This window comes from Myodes glareolus, chromosome 8, assembly GCF_982192425.1.
Source record: "Myodes glareolus chromosome 8, mMyoGla1.1, whole genome shotgun sequence".
NCBI classification, from domain to species: Eukaryota; Metazoa; Chordata; class Mammalia; order Rodentia; family Cricetidae; genus Myodes; species Myodes glareolus.
Window position 1 is genome coordinate 46,814,918 of NC_142033.1, and position 26,327 is coordinate 46,841,244.

Consider the following 26,327-nt stretch of genomic DNA (forward strand, 5'->3'; position numbering starts at 1 on the left):
TCTTTTGACAGCTCCTGTTATATCTGCATTTCTACATTTATTTCTTTCACAAAGTTCCACGGTATTAAAAAAAGGAGGTAGTTAAAAAATAAAACTGTAAGATTTGATTTTTTCTACTATTCACTTTTTTTTAAAAAAAAAAAAAAAACTTTTTTTAAAGACCTGAAGGTAAACGAGATTCAAGAAGATAACTCAAGGAGAAAATTAAAGACTGCAATAAATTTTAATTTGTTCTTTAGAACTATAAATGTTCAGTCAGCATGTAAGTTCTGTTTGTTGAAATTGCATTTTAATATTGGCATGCCGTACTATTAGTAATGACTTTTTAAAAGCTAGATTTAAAATATTCCAACTACAGTAGGCTAAATAAAGACATGTAAATTTTGCCCTTGGGCCACTCATTCTTTTGGTAATTCATGCATTAGAGAAAGTAAAGTACATCAAAAGTTTTAAATGAGCCATATTTTTCCCCCAAATAAACATAAATTGTAAAACTTTTGTTTTAAATGAACAGAATTATTCTGATTAGTAAAACTACAGAAAATACAGCTTTACAAAGACATGGATTTGTATTACATGCATAAATCAAACATAAGCAAGCAGAAAACTATGGGGAAGAAATGTAGGAAGTTTGAATTTGGTTCAGAGGAAGGGAATGATATTTCAATAGTTAAAGATCTAGAGGTGATCATTAATTTACATTAGGAATGATGGAAAATTTCATATAAGGATGGGTGAGGACACTAACATAGCACAATGTTACCAAATGATAATGAGGGGGAAATTGAACCTTGACCTTATTTTATCAAGTACAGAGTACAGAATCATGAGTTATAATGATTCTTCATTGACTGAATGAAATACCATGATGTCAGTGATTTTGCTAGATACTCAAATACCATAAAAGTAAGTGATTTCATAAGGTACTCGAGATCTGGAGATGGGCTCGATAAGAAGTGAGTGAATCCGTGCAAGAAAGTAGTACATGCCACAATGCTTTCTTAAGTCTATTAATAATGTGAGGAGTCTTCTAGCTAAGAATAAGTTGATGTCCTGGAAAGTACTGGGAAGGCTTGGTGTAAAGCAGAATAGGACATTTGAAGTCAACTGGCTACAGTGACACCATGACACAAGGTGCAGTCTGAGAAGATTTTTGTGATATAATCGTGGCTCATGTTAAACATTAGACAAGGCCTTTGCTCCAGAGGGACCAAACTATTGTACTAAATAGGGTCCCTTCTCAGCATGGAAGGAGCCTCTTTTGGTGTTGTAATATTCTATATCAAGAAAACTGAGAAGTCAGTTTCTGGCAAATGCAGCTCTCAATTGGAGGAGATATAGAGTCAGGGTAATCTGACCTTTCCTAAGTCAGCTTAATAAAGACTGGTTTTATGCAGCATGCATACTGACACTAAAATAAATAACATTCTTGAAATGTGGGGATCATGAGTGGAAAGTCCTATGAAAATATACAATGATCATTAATTTAATAGTAGAGGATTTGGAGGAGAACCTCCTTGACAGAGAAAAAAAAAAAAACAACAACATTGTTGGAGCAATGTGGAGAAAGACTAGATTTTCAACAGACATAGTGAGCTTTGAACAAAAGTGCCTTAGAAAGATCACCAAATATAAAAACCTGGAATAAAAGGGATCTCAAATACAAGGCCAGGATTCGGAGTTTAGGTCCACAAAAGGCAACCAAGTGTCAGGGTGTACTCTGAATGAGAAACACATTACAGGCTTGTTTGTTCTGGCAAGAACAAAAACACAGAGGATAGAGGGCACAAATGATTTCACAAGGAGTCAGCTATACCCCAAAATATCCACACAGAGACAATAAAGTACTATAATTTATACCTATTAATAAACTGAGTGGTCTTAGCTTTCTTTTACATTTTCTTGTTGGTAAATTTTAAAGTAGTGAAATTTTTTAAATCCTGAAGGACCTGCTGGACATACAATGCTAGCATCATTTTGATTCGATCAGTTTGAAGCGAGTGAGGATCAGATTTCAAACTATATTATCAGTCTTTGGTTAATGTTTATTGTATATGTTTCTGCTATCCACTGTTAAGGTTTATTTAAAAAGTGTTTTTATTTTTTTTCTTTATTTGTTTCCTTACTTTATTGACTTACATTGGAAGAGTTAGTCAGTACAGAATGATCAGAATGGTAGGGTATCCTTGGGAAAAGAGTAAGAAGATCTAAAAAGTGTTTTTAGAATGATTTAGAACTGTAAATCCACAAACAAATTTTTAGTCTAATATTTTACTGTGAGTAAGCCTATAAAATATCTTATACAATTTGTAACTTTAATAAATTCAGTAAAATTATTTTGGTTTATAGCTCTTTCTTCTAATTATAGTGTAGTGTAAAATATGTTGCCATATGAACAGAAAGAAAAAGATAAACAGAATTTCTATTGTGACATCACAGAGACAAATTAAGCAAAGATAAAGCAGCATCTAGTTTTCAATGTTTAATAGTCAGTCGTGTCCCTTTAAATTTGTTATTTTAAAGATAATTTCAGCCTAAATGCTTGGATTTATGTTTGCTCATCATCTCTCCACAGTCAAGAGCACAGTAATAGAGCTGGATATTCTGACAGGAGCAGTGGATATTGAAATTCTTTGAAAAAAAAAAACAGCTTTATTTGTGCCAGCATTTGTTCAGAAGATCCACATGTGAAAGCTGAGCCCTGAGTGGAGCAAGGCTTTGCCTCAAAAGCAGGTTTACCTCCTGTGTACATGTAGTAAGGTAATGTAGACTTTCATTTGAATAGTTTAAGGTTACACAGCTGTCACAAGAGGCTACATGATTGAGATAGTGTTTCTGTTACACTGAAGACTCTGACACTGATTAAACCACGTTGTTTATCATTTGTTCCAAGAGGGCTCTCACCACAGTAAGCTTCCAGAAAAGAAGGAAAGGCTAAGAGTGTGACGACACCACAGGTGTGAGTATGATCCAGTCCACATCTTTCTTTTTATCACATGAAAACTATGACATTTCCTCAGGGAATATTTATTTTACTGTGTTCAAGTAATTCCAACCCTCAATTCAAAGATCTGCATATCAGATCTTTAAATATGTATTTATACAGCACTCCCTCCTTATAGTCTCATTAGCACAAATCAGCAATGTCTTATTTTATTTATGTTTCTCCCATTCATGACATTCTGACTGCAGTTTCCCCCTCCACTATTCCCATTCCCCACACTCAAAATCCACTCCTCCTTTCATTTCTATTCAGAAAAGAGCTGGCCTCCCACGGATATTAACCTAACAGCATAACAGGATTCAATAAGACAAGGCCCATTCTTGGAATTTGACCGGATTCTCTGAATGTGGCTGGCCCGAAGTCTTTCTGAAAAGCCATTGACTATGACACTGGGACTTGTTTCCTCTGCATATACTGGATTTTGGGGATCCAGTCTATTTGGATACTCACCTTCCTGGACCTGGAGGGAGGGGGGAGGAACTTGAACTTCCCACAGGGCAGGAAACCCTGACTGCCCTAAGGGACGAAGAGGGAGGAGGAGAGGGAGTGGGGGGAGTGGGAGGGTGTTGGGAAGAGGGGCAGAAATGGAAACTTTTATAATTTAATAAAATTACTTTCAAAAAAAAAAAAAAAAGACATGGCCCAAACCTTCATATCAAGGCTGGGCAAGGTGAACCATTAGGAGAAAAAAAAAAAAGTCTCACTGTTAGGAGTCCCAGAAGAACACCAAGCTAACAACCATACAACCATAACATAAAAGCAGAAGATCTAGCTCAAACCTGTATGAGGTCTTTGTAACCCCCTATGAACCGTGCTTATTTGACTGTGTTGGCCATGTTCTTGGGGTGTCCTGTACCTCTCTGGCTCCTAAAATTCCTTCTGCCCTCTTAGGAATATTTCCTAACACGAGCTCCCTGCTGACGCAAAATTCCCACTCAAGGTAAATCAAAAACAAGCCAAATTAAGAAATATCTAGGTTTAATGGGAGTTCTTCGCTCTTGGGTGGCCCCCGTGACCACCCGGAGGAAGGAAAAGGGAGAGCCTGTGTTCCTCTTTAGGGGGCTCATTTAAATACCCTGGGGAGTGGTCCCGACCTGGGATAGAGGCTAGGAGCTGAGGCCTACACTCGCTCCCATCTTGACATCCCCTTTCCGATGATATTCCCCTAGTTCCACCTAATGTTTGGCTGTGAGTCTCTGCATCTGCTCCCATCAGTTGTTGGATAAGCGTCTCTGATAACAATTACGTGAAGAACTGATCTATGAGCATAGTGAAAATACCCTGGGGAATCATTTCATTTAGTTTTTCTTGTTGGGTGTTTTCTTTTGTTTTGTTTTGTTTTGGGGGGAGAATTGTTTGTTTGTGGCTTTTTTTTCCTAGTCAGTCTTGTTTGGTTCTACCCTAGGTCTCTGGAATATCCAGCTTCTTGTTTCTGGCCATCCAGGCAGAGCCAGGAGTAGGCTCTGTCTTGTGAACTCAAGACAAGAACGTTTCTTGTTTGGCAACTCCCACATATTCTGGGCCACCATTTCTCCAGCATAGTGCCATTTCATTTGTATTTTATTAAATAAAGCTAACCATGAAGATTCAAAAAGAAAGCAGCCAGCTATTGGCTCTTACCTTGACCAGAAATGGCTATCCTGCCTGCAGGAATCTCAGAATGAAACTGAAACTGAGAGCTGCCTCCTGTTTTAATAGTCCTATCTAGGGCTAGAATTAAAAGCATACACCACTGGGATTAAAGGCATGCACCACCAGTTTTCTATGGCAGCTAGTGTGGTAACTGGGATTAAAAATGTGTGTATCCACTGCCTGGTCTGTTAGGCTGACCAGTGGGGAAGTTTTACTCTCTGGTCTTCAGGTAAACTTTATTTACTAAAATACAAATAAAATGCCACTGCATCCCAGAACATCTTTAAAGCAGTATGAATCATAAGTCAAAGGTATTGTGGCTGAACTGGTGTCTAAGCCCCATGACTGAAAGCTCTGCCTGGTTACAGAAGATATCTAGTTCAGGCTCGTATCACCCCATTTTAGAGTCTTTGCTAGAATTATCCTCATTGGTTCTAGGGAGTTTCCACTGCGCTAGGTTTTCACCCCCTCAAACCCTGCTTTCCCAGTTTCAGTGGTATCTCACAGTATATTTCCCCCTCAATCCCTCCCCACCATGTCCCTCCCCCTTTTCTCATCCTGGCCAATCTTTTTTAAACGTCTACCTTTGCCCCTTGTGAATATGCTTCGAGAATGCACGCCTTGTTCTTATCTAATTGGCTCCATATCCCCAGAGTGCAATAAAATCTCTGTCTTGGTGGTAATTAATTTAACCAATGAAACACTTTCAATCTAATCCGAAGGGATATCTCTGACTACAAGACAGGTCATACATAATACGTGTAGAATTAGAAGAGGCTTTTCTCTTTATTCCTTACAGATTCTTGCAATACAGAGTGCTAACTGTATAAGCTTCCACTTGAAGTCTACACTCTTGGAAGGAAATATTAGTATGTGCAACAATGAATACAATGTAGTAGAGTACAATCATACTCACACTGCTTGTAGGTCTTCTTGGATGTGTTTATTGTCACTGTTTTGGATGAATTTGTTTCCCTTTGAGACCACAGAAACAAGAAGTTCAGAAAGGTTTGGAGATTGTCTTTCCTTTTCCACAGGTCAGTTAGCATTTGGTAAATCTCCCACAGGATGGCTTGTTATTTAGTAGATTTTCTTAAATATAGGCCTTATTAGAGCAGAATGAATTGTCTTTCCCTAATATTAAAAAAAAAGTGATTTTGCTTCTTGCCATAGTGCTGGAATTAACAGGTAGAGCTCTTAGTTGCAATACTGATAAAAGTTTGCATAATAATCTGCTGTAGGAAATCCAGCACTGTAACAGCCACTGTTACAGCCAGTGGTTACCCGCCCACTGTGGTGTTGCCTCTTATACTATTTATGCTAATGTAGAGCATCTGTGTGGTCTCTTTTCTGGCTGTGGGATTCAGCTTCTGTTTTCTGTTCCAGCAGAGGGTTTGTGAGTCTACCCCTAAATAAATAACCATTTATTATTCTCAGTTCTGAGCTAGTGTGGGATTTCTTTTAAGTGTCCTTCTTCAATAGTCTTCATTTTATAACTTGCCTTTCTGGTGTTATCCCCTACAGTCGATTTCCCCAGCATTTTTAGATATTAGTTTGTACACAGAGCCTCATGTAATTTGTCTTTCACTGATTAGGTTTTCCAACATTGATTTGGGATTCTGTAAAATTCCTAGACATGAGTATTTCTCAGCAAATGAGATCTCTGTAAATACCCACTTTTCCAAGCCTGAGTCAGAGGCTGGAACATGACCTCATCATGATGAAGATAGGAAGTGTTGGTGTCATTCAGCTTGTCCATCTTCGTTCTTGTTTGTGGATATAAAGCATGAGACTGTTAAACTTCCCAGCCGATAGGTTAGTTCAGCCAATCACATTCTGTCCGTGGGGTGTGTTGCCCTAAGGCAAAAATTTACCTATAAACCTGGCAGGTGCTCTTCCCAGCCCTCTCTTGGCCCCTGCATTCCTGGAGGGACCATTGGGACTCTGGTGTAAGTTTTCCTTCTGTTTATGAAAGCTGTATCTTTTGCATTAAGCTAGTGTGACTGATTTTTAATTATCGATTGACCATGCCCGCTACACCCAGCCACCACTGTTTTATTTTAGTTCAGTTTACTTATGCCAATATTTTATTAAAATGAGATCAATTCATTGCCTGTTTTGTTTGTTCACTTGGTTTTACCAACATGCTTTAACTAACCTTGTTTTGAATTATTAGAATATGTCCCTAGGCTCTTACCTTTGTGTATGTACAGACAGAAATTAGACCACAAAGCATGCAGATATTGATGAATTTCCAGAAAAAGAGAAAGTGGAGATAAAAACGAAACTTTATTTTCCTCCATAAGAAAACAATAGACTAAAACTATGAGAATAGAAGATTAACATGTGTGAACATAATTTGTAAAACATATATACAGAGAAACACATTCAGCGAATGTACTTTAATGAATAGTTGTAATATAAATGACAACTAGAAAAGGCAAAGATTTAGAAAAAATGCCTTTTTAATTTTAAGGTTCTGAACAGTTAACATTTCCCCTTAACAAAATGTTTCATAGAAAAAAGGTTTATTTTTAGAAGCAAGAATCAACATCTAAAGTATCACTTTCATTTATCAGGAATTTTCCTCTGAATCTTTTCTAATTCAAAGACATGAGTGTTCTTCAAATTCTGCAATGTTATGATAATTATACTTAAGATAAAAATATTAAAATATGATTTAATGTCATATGACCTTCAAGAAGAGTGTAATAAAATACACCAAGCCAAATGCAAATATTAATCTACAAAAATTCATTAATAAATTTGCATTTTTTTAAATTGAATTATCATTTACTTTTCCATATTTATAATTTATTCCAGAAAATTTTGTGTATCTTAAATAGTTTTCATTTATTTATTTTGTGTTTATGAGTGTCTTGATATTCTAAGTATATTATCCTTGCTTATATCATATGACATAATACATTCGAAATTAAAATTTAGGGTAAGGCAATAGCATACTTTTAAAAAATGTTTTGAAAGGGAAATTGACTGAGGGAAATTAAAAGTTTAATTCTATAGTAAAAACTGAATATTGATGTTATTTCTTTGTATACATAATAAGAATAAAATATTACTAGAAGCTGTAATATGTTGTTATTTGATGGAAACGATCTTCAATCTTAGCCATTCCATCCAAATATCAGCAGTTTGTATAATGGCTATTTACTTTTTAAATCAATATGAATACTGAAAATGGATTGGTAAATAGATTTTCTCCTTGCTTAATGATCAGTTGCTTGGTAACTTAGAAGCATCCTGCCCTTCTGCTTTGGAAGAAAGTGGGTGTTTTTAGATTCTATCATAAGGCTGCTATATTTAATAATGGGAGAAGGGAAGAGGCATGACTGGGGCCGCTAGTCACATTTTAAACACTGCTGTTCAGCTGACTTTCTCCATTTTATTAGATCAAGGATGCCAGCCCACATTTGATACCTCCCAACTTTAAGGTTGTTTTTTTCTCCTCAGTTACACTTTTCTTGAAACTCCCTCAAGACACACCCAGATGTATTTCCAAGGAGATGCTAAATATCATCAAGTTGACAATGAAGCTCTTCCCTCAAACACTGAAAATTATACTTGGTGAAGGTAATACACAATGCCCTGGGAGTGCAGAGCAGAAACATCTGACTTGGCCTCCAAGAGAGGGACTTAGGGACCACTAGTCCAGAGGAATAAGTGGTGGCAAGTATGTTTCAATCAAAGTGATAAATATCTTTAAAGACAAGGAAAATTTGAGGTCCTGCTGGCTAGGAAAAAATTATATAGCTGAATGTCATTGGTTATACTATAATGGGCTATAGGGAAGTATGCCATCAGGCAGTTAGCCTGGGCAATTCTGGGCTGGAGGTTGCCTTTTTCTCAGCTCTTTTATGTAAGGAAAGTGGCCTCTGAATTCTAATTTAAATGTATTTATTTTTTTAAATGGGAATTTTGTATATTAGTATTTTATTAATCCTTTTGAGGGATTTTTTTAAAGTCTGTGTAAAACATGCAACAGCCTTTCTCTTGAGTCTACCCTGGCTTGCTAGCAAATGAAATATATAGTTCTTCATTGTTCGCACTGACTAGCAAGGCTTGACCTTCATGGGTGAGGGTGTAGAACAAACATCAGCTGAAACCATAAATTCCTTCAAATGAAAGAATGGATTGTTGAATATTCATAGAATCAGGAAGTAATTGTTTCTCTTCTCTCAACCTTTGGTTTCTTCATTACTCCTCCTTGCTTGACACATACATGCCCCATCTACATAAGTGTAGTTCTTGGCAAAGAAATGGCAGTGATGCTCTAAGAGGAAGCAATATTTAGCACCTACATTTCCATTATTGAAGAGTAGTGAATATATTCTTCAGTGATGTGTCACTGCAATGAATTCTCTTAAAGGAAACATAAATGGGCTATTTTTACAAATAAAAAATAGAAAGCAAATGAGGACATAAAGACAATCCAATTTATTATATTTTAACGTATCTCTATTTAATGAAAACAATGCACATTTATGAGAAATTCCAAGTATGAGTTTGATTCACATCAAGGCTGGAAACACAGTGTGATATTCTCTAGGAGTCAGGCAACAGTGCTAAGCACAATTTCCAGGAGCGAGATGACAGCTGTCTCCAGAGGGAAAGACGAACAAACTGAGATGACTGGTGGGTTCCTTGTAGTAGGGCCATTCCATGTTTATATTTTAAGTTTAAGACATGTGAATATAATTTCATCATATATGCATACTTAAAGTACGAAACCGGTGAGAAGTGGCTATGAACAACTCCAGTTGTTCAACAGAAGTCAGATCGCTTGGTAATGAATCCAGCCTGTGATCAAATACTCGGGAAACATATGGCTAAAATTGTGACTACTATAAAGTCACATTCTTAGAAATTATACTTTCTTTTCTTTTCTATTATTCATATGAGTCTATTTTATATATTATTAAGAAGTATGAGTTTATCTTTTATCATATTTGGAATACTGTCTTATGATTTCTTTTGTTCTTGAGTAATTACAACTAATTATATGCAACTATATCTAAGCACATAATAAAATGTCAAGCTTAAATAAATAAATAAATAAATAAAACCACAATAGATTTACTGGGATTTAAAGACTTGAACATAATTTCAGGATCCTATGAAAACTCCCTCAAACACATTGCAATGATCAATGAAACATGATCCATATCTGTACACGTATGCTTACAAATGTGACTACATACATCTTCTTCTAGCAATTGTCGCAAAATACCACACATGATGGGATTAAACACCATGAAGCTATTCTGTATGTTGGAAGCTGGGATCCTACAATCAGCTCTCTCTGGGTACCTGGTCTGTCACTCCCCAGGAAGTTGTATGGGAGCTGTTCACCTAGCTTGTAGGGATTAGTTGGAAGCTTCTCTGGCACCTCCTACCTGTCTCTCTGCAGCATTGCATGCTCTGCTCTCTGTGTGCTCAAACTGTCTCTGCTTCTTCTCTGAGAAACCACATGAAAACCGCTCATAATTTCACAAAAACCTTTAACTACAATACATCTTTCTCTCTTTTTCTTTTCCTTTTTTCTCACCTCCTTTAAGGGGGGGGGAGGACTTTTGAAGTCATCTTTCTTTTGAGTCCTGCAGGGTCCAAGGTTTAGGATCTGATATTTTATACACCGGAGTCACTATTTTCAGTTCAATGTGTGTGTCTTTTGTGTGTGTTAAAATACATCTGTGTTGTTTGATTTGTATTATTGTTATTATTATTCATATTTTTTGAAATATGTTTTCTCTGTAGCTTTGGAGATTTTCTTGAACCTTGCTCTGTTGACCAGACTGGACTCAAATTCATAGAGTTCTATCTGCCTTCGCTTCCCTAGTACTGGAATTAAAGTCATGTGCCACCACTGCCGGGAGATTTGTATTATTTTCAAAATTTTATATTTGAAAATTTTATCCTCAGTAGTTTTAGGAGGCTTCTAACAGCTAATAAGACATGACTCAGGGAAAAATAGGTGTAGTTTCATCAGTCAATAATGAATTCACCAATGATTAATTGAATTTGAAATATTAAAAATGACTTTTTCTTGAAATAAATATTAAGTAACAGTTATGATGGACAAGAATGTAGCCATATTTCTCAAGTTTTTAAAGATTAAAAACAATCTTTATATATGTATATATGGATATGTTTTAAAAGAATTAAGAAAAATAATGCCCTTAATTCTTCTTCTACTATTATCATTATATATTAGACAACAGGAAACGTATAAAGAATATTGTAAAAAATTGTTTGGTCTCATAGTTCTGATTCCTGAGAAGTGACCACATCTATATGTGGTAAGTTCATTCTTCCCAGGTATTTCTAGGAACTTCAAGATGACAATGGGCATTACAGAGAACTGTTGTTGTATGCCTACCACTGTGGGTTCCTCTTACTCCTCTCTTGGAATCATTAATTTCACAACACCATCTAAGCCTAATTACCTCCCCATGACAACTCTTCTAAATAGCATTAGTGTCTGAGCTTGACACTACCACTGGGATGAAAAAAAAAATTCTCAAGCCAGTTTAGGAGCATTCAAATCTCATGAAAACATGCACATCTACATATAAACAAGGGCATTCACAAATTCACTCATGTCAGAGTAATAATTTATCACATACTGCAGTGGAAACACCTATTTCTGTCATCTGGGGTTTTACAACCCAATGTCATACAGGCTCTTTTCTAGTCTAATGTACCAAAGTTTGCCAAGAAAAGACTATTTTCATCTGCCCTGTTAATCAATTGTAATGCCACTAAAATATAATACATATCAGGGGATTTTTAATTGTTGGTAAATCTTATAATAGTAAATGTATATCCCATAAAAATATGAACTATTTTAGTCAATACATACTCTATCCATCCATTGTTCTTATGCCCATTGAGTAAGAAAAAATGAATTTTAAAAATTGTTTGCATTGCAAGTACAGCTTTTCAACAATAATGTCATATTCTCTTATTGCTCTCTAATTACTACTCAGGAAGCAGATTATGTTCCATTGTGTTCTAAAGTAGTTTTAACTTGCTGTATTGCTTATCAATACAACCAGCTGTTCAATGGTAGATCCAGTGATGATGACGTTTTTAATTGCTTTTTTTCATTTGGCTAAGTAAGTTCAGATGGTCACTAATTAGTTCTGTCATGGAGAGATAGTTTTGTTATGAACAATGTAATCAGTGTTTCATTGAAAAGACAACTGTCCTAAGATCAGCACTGCTTAATTATCCCTATGAATTCATCCTCAGTTTCTTTAGTTGCTAGAGCTGTCATGTGTAAGGTGACAGGAATTAAACAAAACTGCGACTTAAAAGGATGCTGCCACCAGTGCATATAATGAGTCCTCGATTTTGCTTGCTAAGAATCATTCAACTGAAATGAGGCATAAAGACTTCTCTATTAAAGTGGATGCAATGCTTTGGGGCACCTCAAATTACACTAAATTATAAGATATTGAAGTTAAAATTTTCAGCTTAACATTGGATCATAAATCTTGTACAAACCCATAAAACTCCTCAAAGTAATAATCTTTGGGAAAGTAAATACTTTTTCCTAGCTAAGCAGGAAATATTTTTTTTAAAAAAAAATCATAGCTAGGTTAAAGAAATAATTGAGATAGTAGCACAGATATGAGTCAAAATCATGCATTTCCTATGTTTCCCTACTGCTTTTTGTTCTTCGTGTATCTGCAGTTAATACTACAGCGTAGTTTTCTAAATAATACAGACTAACTCAGAAACAAAAGAAACATCTTCAGGGCCTGTAAGCAATAGTACAAAATAGAGTTTTATTCTTGCTGCCCTCTTAGTTCTCTTGGTAGAAATTCATAATTTCAAGAAAAAACAAAAAATTATGTCTATAAATTTATTTTAAATGGTTTAAAATGAATTAATTATTTTTTGGCTTACCATCAGGAAGAAGGAGACCTAAATTTTCTATATTATATATTTTTCCCTATACTCCCTCCCTCCTTTACTTTGTTAAGGTGCATCTTCAACAATCATATGTAGCTCATCATTTAGTTCACATATCCTGATGAATTATGAAGGTTTAGCTAGTAATAAGTCTTTAATATGGGAAAATATAAAGGTTTATATGAGATAAGTATAATACTACACTTATTATAGAGTCACAATAAAAGACAATATTTCTCACAATTAAAATGTATCCTTAACTTAAAAATGCACCTTTAAAATTTTGTCTCTGTTAAAAGTGTCCTAGTTTTATGCCTGCTGCTGTGATAAACTATCCCCACAAAAGACCAACTCATGGGAAAAGAGAGTCAGTTGAATCACAACTCAAGGTAAATCCTGCCAATACACACAGAGAAGCAAGACAACAGAAGTTTGACACTGCTGATCACACTGGCTCTACAACCAAGAAGCAGATAACAATGAACACATGAGTGGACATTTACTTGCTAACACTCAGCAACATTTCTTTACTCTAGCAGAGTTCAAAACTCCTGACACATAGGTGGTGCACTGACATTAGGAGGCAAGTCACACTGTTGAAGAAGGCTGTTGAAAGGTGTACTGACCCTTTTAACCCTTCTCACCCTGCCTTTACTTCCCAGTCTCCAGTACAAAGCAAAAGTAAGGGAGTAAGGTAACCATCAATAACCACTGAATCTTTTGCTTGGACAACTTTTCTGTCTTAAAAGTTGATTGTCTCTGGCATTTTGCATATTTTTCCATAGCAATATAAAAATTACCAATGTAGAATCCTTAAAAACTACCAAAATAAAATCTTAAATTAAAAAATCTTTAAAAAAATTGACTTCAATAATTATAATACTAAACAAACACTGCAAGATAAAATATTGCTAAGTTACAAAACAGATTAAAGCATTAATAGGACAAATAACAAAAAATACATAAAAGATACTAATGAAGAAAAATGAGACATTGAAAGCTCATGAACATTAGGACTACATGAAAAATATTGTGCATGCATGTCAGCTGAAAAAAATCAATGTTTTAAACTAATGACAACATTGGGAGCAACAAGAAACTACATTTAATTCTACAAAAGTTAAAATTAAAGCACAGAAGAAACAAGATATTTAGAGCAAAAATGATAATCACAAAGCAAAGTGAGTCATATGTATAATCTTCATTGCATGTTAATTATTTCACTGTGTAGTGTTTTTTTAAAAAGAATATTGTGGCATGTTGAGAATGCAGATTTTCTCTGGAATATCTAAGGTAATATGAGACATGTGAATAAACCCATTGGAGTTTATCAGAAATGAATCATTAAAAAAATAAATAAAAGAAAACTCTTGAAACTTTCTTTGTGTTAGACACACTTGGATCATTTCTCTGATTTCCCCACATATGCCATTTTATTCACTGCCTAAGTTAAATGATGGAACAACTGAAACCATATCACCTAGTCTCTATAGTGTCAGTTTCCTTATCTAGGAAATAGTGAATTAACATTATATATTCTTCCTTTAAAGATGTAATTACTTACAAAACACAGTCTTAGAATTGATGCTGTCTGAATATTTAGTATTAGTTATTATAATTAATATTTTATAATTTTCTCTTGATTTCTACAGTACCATCAGATGTGTGTTGTAGGGACTGGAGTTTAATCACCTGCAAAGATCAAGCCTTATTCCAGTTAGTGTACAACATAGATATCCATATATTTGAATGGAAGCAAGTGTGAAGACAGATGTATGATTTTCATAACAAGATTTGTGTTTAGCTGATAACAATTTAATGATAATTTAGATGATATGAAATACATGAATCAACCAGTCAGCCTTTATGAAAAAATTACTAATTCTTACAATCAATACAAGCCTTATTTCAAAACTGCAATATTACATTCAGTGAAGGTTTTCATTCTAATGTTTGAATTGCTTTACATCAGAGAAAAAATATTAGAAGATATATCTTATCGATGTTTACTTGAAATTTGTCATTTGTGATAAATCAGATAGATTTTACTTTAACTGTATATATATATATATATATAAAACTATGTGTGGATATATATGCAGTTATATATTATATATAGTTACATGTATATTTGAATATATATATATATATATTTCCTATTCACTTATGCAGTTTTATGTCTAAATCAAAATAACCTTTCCAGAAGTGGTATTCTTTCATATCTCAAAAGAAAGGGCCTGTGTTAGATAATGTGAGCATGTCTGATGGTGAAAGGAACCAAGAACGGCTTACAGTGGACAAAGTTTTATTTTGGGATGACCATCAGGAATTTGCAATAATGTAAAAGCTTCTCCCTGAGGTTTCTGCTGATGTACTAGAATGGGAAGATAAATGTCTCTATGATTTATAACATTTGGCATCAAAATTGAATAACATTTCAGGACACAGGAGCTAAATAAAACCTCAAACTTTTATCTGTTAATATTTTCTACCTTGAGAAAAGGAATTCACATATTTTTATTTTACCCGTAAGTGTGGATTTTTCTAATCAAAATAATGGAAACTAAGCATTTCTGGATGGAATCTTATTAGAAATCTTTTAGAAGTTAAGGATAGCAGGGTGACAAGCCAATTCCCAAATCTATTGTGTGGAAATAATGCCATAAATAAATATAGAGGATTAACAGTGCTAGATTTGGAAGAGGGATTCAAAATCTAAACAATTTTGACAATTAAGACTGAATCTTGTAATGTTACCAGTACTGGGAAAGTCACATGGAATGGATATTCTACTATGAGGGAGGACCACTGTTCATGCTGTCATCAGTTAAAGACATTTTAAGAATATAGGGTGTCCTAAATGTAGTGAAGAACAATTGAAACTCACTCAAGCCCATTTGGCATCCAATTAAATACATTAGAAAATTCTCTAAAGATTTCATAGAAATTTCATGTTTAGAATACTGTCAGTAAAAGAACATTGTAAAATATCTTTAAAATAGAACTGTAAATAAAAAATTAAGTGATTCAGTGAGAATTAATATTTTATTGAATATACACTAAATGCACAGACTGTAATATATACTAAAATAGATCAAAATAATGACCTAATATCTTATGCATGTTTTTCAATATTTTAAAGAATGCAAATATTGAAAACAGTATAAATAGTATAAACTATGTTGACCTTGGAGTATTACAGAACTCATCTAAAATGTAAGGGTTGAGACCCATCCTGCCCACAAACTGGCTTATCCACTTGCAACCTCAGTGGAACTCTGAAACACAGCTTGCTACAATACTGAGGGAACTAAGAGATGAGTGACCAACCTACTCGGTGGCACAACCCACTCTCTAGGACCTCCATAGTGGGACAAAACCCCAGGCTCCTCCTCCAACTGCCTTGGTTTCTTTAGCCAGCCAGTAGGAAATTTCCAGAAGGTAAACTGCCAGAATACCCATCCCCATCCACCTGACCCTGCAATTTACTAGTGCTACCCCAACCCCAAACTTGTCTGTCTACCTGCAACCTAAGTGGAACTCTGAAACACAGCTTGCTACAAAACTGAAGGGACTAAGAGCTTGCTACAACACTGAGGGGACCAAGAGAGAGAATCAGGAGAGAAGACCAAGAGAGCAGGCTTAGAGAGACCTCAGCAGCTTCCATAGACACAGGCCTTGACAGTACAGAGCAGCCTAAGAACCATACCCAAAGACTCAGACAGCCACTGCAAAGATTGGACCAAGATGCAAAGACCCTGCTGGCCTCAATTGAACAAGGAGATGGATAGGCGCCAATGCAAGAATTTATTCAACAACCTAAAAAACAACATGGTAACACCAGAACCCCGTGGTCACACAACAGAAAGACTTGATCATCCTAATCCAGAAAAAGCTAAAGAAAATTATTTTAAATGTAACTTTATGAAGATGATGAATACCTTTAAAGAGGAAATTGGTGCGGGAGAATTGTCTATATTCTGTCAATCATGTTTTAAGTAAATGCTGATTGGCCAGGCAGGAGGTGTAGATGGGAAAACCAGACAGGAAGTGGAAATGATACAAGGGGAGCAGGAGAATTCTGGGGAGGAGGAAGTTGATTCCTCCCATTCCTGCCCAGACCACCGAAAAGCAAGATGTAACCTGCCCCGCGGAAAAATGTACTGAGCCACATGGCTAACATAGATCAGAATAATGGGTTAATATAAGTTACAAGACCTAATAAGAAGCTTGAGCTAATGGGCCAATCAGCTTTATAACTTACAGAAGTCTCTGTGTGATTTTCTTTGGGACCTAAGTTCCTAAGGGAACTGGGCAGGACAGAATACACAAACAAACAGGACTCCTCACGTTACAAAAAATGAAAAACTCCCTTAAAGAAATGGTGGAAAGCCAGCTGTGATGATGCACGCTGACAGGATTTGCTGAAGGAGGCAGAAGCAAGAGGATCACGAGTTCTAGGCCAGCCTGGGCTACACATTTATAATTATAAAAAGAAAGATAAAAGAAATGGATGAAAAGGCAAATAAAAAAACGGAAGAAAATTATAAATTCCTAAACAAACCCAAGCAAACACAATCAAATGGGTGAAGCAAACAGTTCAAGACTTGAAGACTGAATTAGAGGCAATAAGAAAACATGGAGGGAATTTGGGGTATGGACAATCTGGGTAAACAAACAGGAACTAAAAGGGCAACTATAACTAACAGAATAAAAGAGATAGAAGAAAGAATCTCAGGAGTTGAGGATACAATAGGATAGATTCATTGGTCAACAAAATCACAGAAGAAAACTTTCTCAACTTAAAGAAAATACCTCTATAAAGGTACAAGAAGCTTACAGAACAACAAATACACTGGATCAAAAAAGTTTCTCATGCCATAAAATAACCAAAATGCAAAACACATAGTATAAAGAAAGAATATTAAAAACTGCAAAGGAAAAATGTCAAGTAACATGAAAGTCAAAAAGGTTCTGGGTACATGTGCTGCAGACACAAAGAGATTACAGATGCAAGCCCAGGCTACTATACCCAGCAAAGCTATCAATGACCATCAATGGAAAAAATAACATAGTCCATAACAAAACCAGATTTAAACAATATGTATCCACAAAGCTAGCCCTACAGAAAGTGCTAGAAGCAAAATTCCAACCCAAGTTGGCTAACTGTACACACACAAAAAAGGGGCAACAAATAACCTCCTAACAACAAAAAACAAAGAAAGGAAACACACAAACACTACTATCTAAATATAAAAGGAATTAACAACCAATGGTCATTAATATTTCTTAATATCAATGGACTCAATTCACCTATAAAAAGACACTGGCTAAGAGAAATGATACAAAAACAGGACACAATCTTCTGCAGTATACAAGAAATACAACTCAACCTCAAATACAGAGACTACCTCAGAGTAAAGGGTTGGGAAAAGGTTTTCCCATCAAATGGACCTAAGAAACAAATGGGTGTAGCTATCCTAATACCTAAAAAATAGATTTCAAACTAAAATCAATTAAAAGAGATGGAGAAGGACACTTTGTACTCATAACAAGAACAATCCATCAAGATGAAGTCTCAATCCTGAGAATCTATGTCCCTAATACAAGACCTCTCACATATGTAAAAGAAACATTACTAGAACTCAAATCACACATCAAACTCCACACACTAATAGTAGGAGAATTCAACATCCCACTCTCTCCAATGAACAGGTCAACCAGACAAAAACTTAACAGAGAAATAAGAGAACTGATAGATATCATGAATCAAAACCACTTAACAGAAATCTATAGAACATTCCACCCAAACACAAAAGAATATACCATCTTCTCAGCACCTCATGGAACCTTCTCTAAAACTGATCACATTCTTGGTAACAAAGCAAACCTCCACAGATACAAAAAAAAAAAAATGGAGTAACTCCCTGTGTCTTATCAGTTCACCATTGATTAAAGTTAGAATTTAACAACAAAATTGCTCTCAGAAAGCCTAGAAACTAATGGAAATTGAACAGTAAACTATTGAACTACCCCTGGGTCAAGGGAGAAATAAAGAAAGTAATTAAAGACTTTCTCAAATTCAATGAAAATGAAGGCATAACAAAACCAAACCTATGGGACACTATGAAAGCAGTGATAAAAGGAAAGTTCATAGCACTAAGAAAAATGGAGAAAGCTCACATCAGTGACTTAACACCACACCTAAAGTGCTATAGCCATTAAAAAAAAAAAAAGCAGACCCACCCCTCACCCAGGAGGAATAGAAAACAGGAAATAATCAAATTGAGGGCTGAAATCAACAAAACAAAAACAAAGAAAGCAATACAAAGAATCAATTAGACAAAGAGCTGGTTCTTTTAGAAAGTCAGCAAGATAGATAATCTTTTATCCAAACTAATAAAAAGGCAGAGGACATAAAAATTAACAAAATCAGAAATGAAAAATTAGATATAACAACAAATACTGAGGAATTTCAGAGAATCATTAGGTCATACTACACAAATTTGCACTCCACAAAACTGGAAAACATAAAAGAAATGTGCAATTTTCTAGATAGATAAAATATACCAAAATTAAATCAAGACCAAGCAAACAATTTAATAGACCTATAAACTGCAAGGAAATAGAGGCTGTCATCAAAAACCTCCCAACCAAAAATGACTCGGGCCAGATGGTTTTAGTACAGAATTCTACCAGAACTTCTAAGAAGAGCTAATACTACAACTGTTCTAAGTGTTCCACATAATAGAAACAGAAAGAACATTACCAAACAATTTTTACGAGGCTACAGTTACCCTGATATCAAAACCACACAAAGACTCAACCAAGACAGATAATTACAGACCAATCTGTCTCATGAACATGGCTGCAAAAATACTCAATAAAATACTGGCAAACCAAATTAAAGAACCATCAAAAAAATTATCCACCATGATCAAGTCAGCATCATCCCAGAGATGCAGGGATGGTTCAACATACAAAAATTTATCAATATAATCCATCATATAAATAAACTGAAAGAAAAAATCTCATATGTTCATCTCATTAGATTCTGGAAAGCATTCAAGAAAATACAACACCCCTTCATGATAGAGGTTTTAGAGAGATCAAGGATACAAGGAATATATCTAAACATAATAAATGCAATATAGAGTAAGCCAACAGTCAACATCAAATGAAAAGGAGAGAAACTCAAAGTGATTCAACTGAAATCAGGAATAAGACAAAGCTGTCCACTCTTTCTACATCTCTTCAATATAGTTCTTTAAGTTCTGGCTATAGCAATAAGACAACAAAAAGATATAAAGGGGATTCAAATTGGAAAGGAAAAAATCAAGCTTTTGTTATTTGCAGATGATATGAGAGTGTCCCCAAAAACTCTACCAGGGAATCCTACAGCTAATAAATACCTTGAGTAATGTGTCAGTATACAAGATTAATTCAAAAAATCAGTAACCCTCCGATATACAAATGATAAAGAAGCTGAGAAAGACATCAGAGAAACATCACCTTTCACAATAGACATAAATAACATAAAATGCTTTGGGGTAACACTAATTAAAGAAGTGAGAGACCTATTCAACAAGAACTTTAAGTCTTTGAAGAAAGAAACTGAAGAAGATATCAGAAAATAGAAAGATCTTCCATGCACTTGGATAGGTAGGATCTACCTAATAGAATGGCAGTCCTACGAAAAGCAACCTATAAATTCAATGCAATCCCCATCAAAATCCCAACACAATTCCTTACAGACCTTCAAAAAATAATAATCAACTTCATATAGAAAAACAAAAAAACCCAAGATAGACAAAACAATCCTGTACAATAAAGGATTTCTGGAGGCATTACCATTTCTGACAACAAGCTCTATTACAGAGCTACAGTAATCAAATCATCTTGGTATTGGATAAAAACAAAGAGGTTGGCCAATGGAATCGAACTGAAGACCCATATATTTATCCACACACCTATGAACCCCTGATTTTTGACAAAGAAGCTAAAATTATACAACTGGAAAAAAAGTATCTTCAACAGATGGTGTTGGAGTAACTGGATCTCAACATGTAGAAGAATGAAAATAGATACTTATCTATCTCCATGTACAAAACTCAAGTCCGAATGGATTAAAGATTTCAATATAAATCCAACCATACTGAACCTCATAGATGAGAAATTGGAAAGTAGCCTTCAATACATGGGAACAGGAGACCACTTCCTAAATACACCCCCAGTTGCACAAACACTGAGAGCAACAATAAATACATGGAACCTCCTGAAACTGAGAATCTTCTGGAAAGCAAAGGACACAGTATGTAAGATAAAAAGGTAGCCCACTGAATGGGACAAGATCTTCACCAAACCCACATCAGACAAAGGACTGACCTCCAAAATATATAAATAACTCAAGAAATTAGACATCAAAATTCTAAATAAACTAATTTAAAAATGGGGTTCAGAACTAAACAGTGAATTCTCAACGAAAGAACCTCAAATAACCAAAACACACTTAAGGAAATATTCATCAGTCTTAGCTTTCAGGGAAATGCAAATCAAAACTGAACTAATCATATTACACCTGTCTGAATGGCTAAGATCAGAAACACCAATGATATCTTATTCTGGAGAGCATGTGGAGTAAGGGGAACACTCATCCATTGCTGGTGATAACTCAAACTTGTACAACCACTTGGATATTAGTATGACGTTTTCTCAGAAAATTGGAAATCAACCTACTTCAGGATGCTGCAATATCACTCTTGGGCATATATCCAAGAGATGCCCAATCATACTACAAATACATTTGTTCAACTATGTTCATAGCAGCATTATTTGTAATAGTTAGAACTTCAGAGCAACATAGATGTCCTTCAACCAAAGAACAGATAATGAAAATGTGTCACATTTACACACTAGAGTACTACTTGGGAGGGGGAAAACTGACATCTTGAATTTTGAATGCAAACGGATGGAACTGGAAAGCACTATCCTGAGTGAGGTAACCCAGACCCAAAAAGATGAATATGGTATGCACTCACTCATAAGTGGATACTAGCTATAAACAAAGGACATTGAGCCTATAATTCATGACCCTAAAGAAGCTATGTAATAAGGTGAACCCTAAGGAAAACACATATAGATCTACCTGGATAGTCAAAATAGACAAGATTGTCTGACAAAATTGGGAGCATGGGGGTGGGGGAGAAGGGAGGGTCAAAGGCAAAGAAGAGGGCAAAAGGGGAGGTGTGAGGAGAACTTGAAGGGCAGGATAGTCGAGATGGAGGAAGGACAAAAATGAGAGCAAGGAAAGAGATATCTTGATTGAGGGCGCCATTATGGAGTTAGGAAGAAACCTGGCTCTAGAGAAATTCCCAGTAAACCACAAGGATGACCCCAGCCCAGACCCTAAGCATTACAATTGATTATATCTACAGTTCACTTCCTCTTTCCAATTTCTCTAGGGACATCTAAAGTTCATGTGCTCTTTTTGTTTGAGTTTTTCATTTTGGTTTGGTTTTTGTTTGTTTTGTTTTTGGAGGTATGGTCTCATTAAGCAAACATGACTCTCTCAGAATTTTGAATTTCCTATGAAGATTGGCCTCAACTAAAACTCAGAGATCTGCATGCCTATGCCTTACCACTGTTGAAAAAAAATGTGTGATTACCATGCCTGGCAACTATTCTTTTAAAATCACTTTTCTCTTTAATCATTGAATCCAATTAATGCAACTAATAAAAATGAATATGGAATCCACCTCAGGGCCATGGGCAACCTAACCATGGCCAACATCCCAAGGAAAAGTGTTTTTCCTTCTCCAGGTAGAGATCAATGTTCAAAATTTCTTCAGCTGAACAACTTTTATGCAATCACGTTGTTGATACCAATTGATCATTGGAGACATATTGATGATACTGACTGAAGATGAGTCAGTATGTAATAGTACTAGTTGTTTTCACAGGGGACACAGGTTCTATACCCAGCACCCACATGACAGCTCAAAACCTCCTGTAACATCAGTTGCAGAGGACCAAATTCTCTCTTCTAACTTCCTTGGGTGTTTAGGCACACTTATGTTGTATATACATTTATCCAAATTTAAAAAGTTCACACACACAAAAATACATCTTTAAAAAATAATACTGATTGAAAAATTGACTGTGTCCATAAATGAACATTTAAATAAAAGTGTCGAAAGGAAAGAATAAACATACTTGCATGTACATTTTTCTTACTTGAAGCAAGTATCAACTTTGATATCTACAGGATCTAGGTAGAATACTCAAGAAACATTATTTTATCCACAGGTCTCTAGAAGATATTGTGCTATTCAGTTGGCTTAACTCCCAGTGTCAGTGTCTGGGTATGTTAGAATAAAAAGAATCAAATTTTAAATAAAAATTTGGGACAATCAAGCAAAATAGAGATAAAAATTACTCAAAATCACTTGCTAAAACATCTCCTTTTTACCTTAAATAAATATTATCTGCCCAGAAAATAGTAAGAAATACAACTTCTGTTTTAATTCATTTCCTGTTTGCTGCCTCAGGAAATTCTAGAAGTATTCTGTTATTGTTTTATCTCCTTTAAGAAAAATGTACATTATGAGAGAGACCCAATGAGAGGTCTTTTGGTTTTCTATTTTTGTTTTTCTCTCAAATTAGTAAAGAAAGCACTGTTTTGGAGAAAAAGTTGCAGATCCACCTCTGCAATAATAAGATTTTTGTCATAGACTTCTACGATGAAATTGTCCTTCATAGGTTTCTGTTAAAGTTAGAAATAATTTGTCAGTATGTCGGAGATGTAAGTTCTTGATACATGAATATCAATATGTGTCAGGTTTGAAGGATGGTGGCTATGATCAAATGGTACTCTGGAGACTATGGGAAGCTCTGCACTTTCATCAAACAGTATGAGCAATGCTTTACTATAGGTCATACTAAGGTGATTAATAGAATTTTGATATTAGATACAATTTAGACAATAAAATGTTTGAAAATATGATCTTTTATAGTAGAATTCTGACAGGTAGGTCTATTTTTTTAGCTTATATTATTTTTCCTGAAAATCTATGAGGTTATACTTACATTTTCTTCACAATTTAACATTTAAACAAATTTCAATGCATGTTTAAAGTGACATATTATGTGATTTGTGCTGCTTTATTCCTGATAGGTTAACAAGAATTTCTGGACATGCTACCATCAATAAAAGAGTTATAAATACAAAGGATATGATCAGTTTATAAGGTTAAATACGTGAGAGCACTACATTCGATGTTTAGACCTTCGTTTATTAATAGAAGGTTTTATTCTAGTTCTCATCCAAATTAGAAATCAAGAGTCATGTTTGCAATTTATTAGGAAAAAATGCCTACATTATGGCAATTAAGGTTAACAAGTAGTTGCAATAAAATCTACTTCTTGTTTCTTCTTTTTATAATGTAGACCTCAACTGCCCAAAAAGAGGGTTGTTGGGAAACTAAAATGTAGGTAAGAGCTGGTTTACAGGTTATTCAAGGAAAAGTTAGTAATATTAATGTCAAATCAATGTCTTAATTACTGGAGACACTACAAGATTTCCATCTGGTCATGGGAAACATCTGCTTTGAAATAAATTCAATTAAAATAATAAGGCAAAGTCGGAGAATTCCAAATTAAGATTATGAAACTATTAAAAAGAAAGACTAATATGGTAATAATTAAATACAAAATGACACATGTGAATTGTTTGCAGTTGTTCAACAAAACATATTATATTCCTCTTGGTGGCATTGGCGGCGTCAGTGTGCCCTTTTATCCAATCCGCTTTACTAGGAAATGTTCATTTCAGTGAGACATTGATCTGGTTCAAGGCCTCTGGTTTTTGGTACGCTATCTTCAGTGGAATGCTCACTGAAACTCCTCTGGGTTATCCCACAGAAAACCGAAGTCATTGATATCCTGCTGGCATCATTTCATAGGGCCAGTCCCTTCACGTGTCCCATCAGGTCCCAGATGGAGTAAATGTTAACATGGACCAACCCAACGCCCAGATGCAGGCCTGGATGGAAGGTAGGCTTGTCAGTCCAGATCACTGTGGCCACCCGACACTGGAGAGGGGTTAGAGTCGGGCCCCCTTTGCCATCAGGGTCAGTACTCCTTAGCCCATGGTGAGGGGTGTGGCCATCACTTCCAAGTGCAGAGGGTGGCGAGTTACAGCTGTCCTGTGAAGGTTGAGGTCAGGTCTCTTTATGTAGTGTTCAGTGAGGGACAGAACCGGCTTTACCAGGGCCAGCTAAGGTGGACCAGCTCAGCATGACCATTTGATTTCATCGTTCGAAGTTCCTATGGCCCCCTAAAATAACATAAGGCACAGACAACACAGACCAAGGGGAAGCAGGTCCATGGATCCAGACATGGTCCTCTGCAGCAGCTGAGTCTAGATGTCACCATTGTACCAGGCGGCAGTACTGTCCACTCAGATCAGCACAGCCCCACCTTCAGTGTGACAATTGGACATTAATACGGCTCCAGACACTGGTGATCTAGATGATTCTAGATGGCATCAGGAGCTATGGCCATTAACACAGACCCTGACGGCAGTATGTCCAAGAACATCAGCATAGCCCCTAATTGTCACCATGGCACTGGGTAGTAGTGGGTGCTGCACAAATCTGTATGACCACAGCTGCAACAATGTTCTTGGGCATGAAAATGACCCTAGCTGGCTGGTCAGACCCCAGGCAATCACACAGCCCTCAGTTGCAATAGGAACCACAGATGTTGACTCAGACCCTAGTTGCTGTACAGCCAAGGAACCAGACGTGACCTTACACAGCAGCCTGGCCCAGACTACACCATGGCCCTAGGTGCTAGCACAGGTCCCTCAGACCAGCACGACTCCAACAACTACATGACCACTGGACTCCTTTATAGGCAAGGTAGCAACACAGACACTGGGAACAATTATTGTCTTTGATGGCAACATGGGACTTGGGTGTCCACACAGAATTTGGCTATGGTAAGGTCATGGACTGAGACATGACTCTTGGAAGCAGCCTGAGCTCAGAGATCACCTGGACCCAGTGGTCAGGCAGGCCACCCACAGCAGTGTGTTCCTTCCTGCCTTAACTTCTTCAGTTCTGTCTTTTTCCACAGCACATGATCAGTTCAGCTTCTCTTTCTCTCACCTTTCCCCACCATGTATTTGCTCATCATAATGAGATCCACCCCCCTGAACAGAATACCAGGTGAGTGGTGTGTGCCTTTCCATCAGCCAGGCCTGAAAGCCCCAGGGTGAACCGAGGGTGGCCCCAGGGTGGCCCCAGGGTGGTCAGCGTGCTCCTGAGTGAAATTTTATTTTTAACCTAATAATCATTAGTTTCTCTCACCTTAGAATCTCAGTAAATAACTGTTTCGATATGCCTAGTAAGTCCTTTGTTATTTTTAACATTTATTAGAAATTCTGTACAGAAAACTATGTAAATATTCTGATAACTAATGGAAAGAACCATTTTGAGGATGTGTATAATCATACGATTCATCAGAAGAAGATGCCGTCTAAATGATTGTTTTGTTGCAATACTGACCATTACCTAAAGTTGTTCCTCTTCCCCTCTCCTTTAACACAAACTTCAGTTCTCAAGTTTCATACTATATGCACATGCTCAATGAAATCACTTTTAATCACTGATATATTAATACCTTATATGTCTTTGTGGACTGAAATAACTACAATTCACAGCATCACCAGAGAGAAATCATACTAAATTCT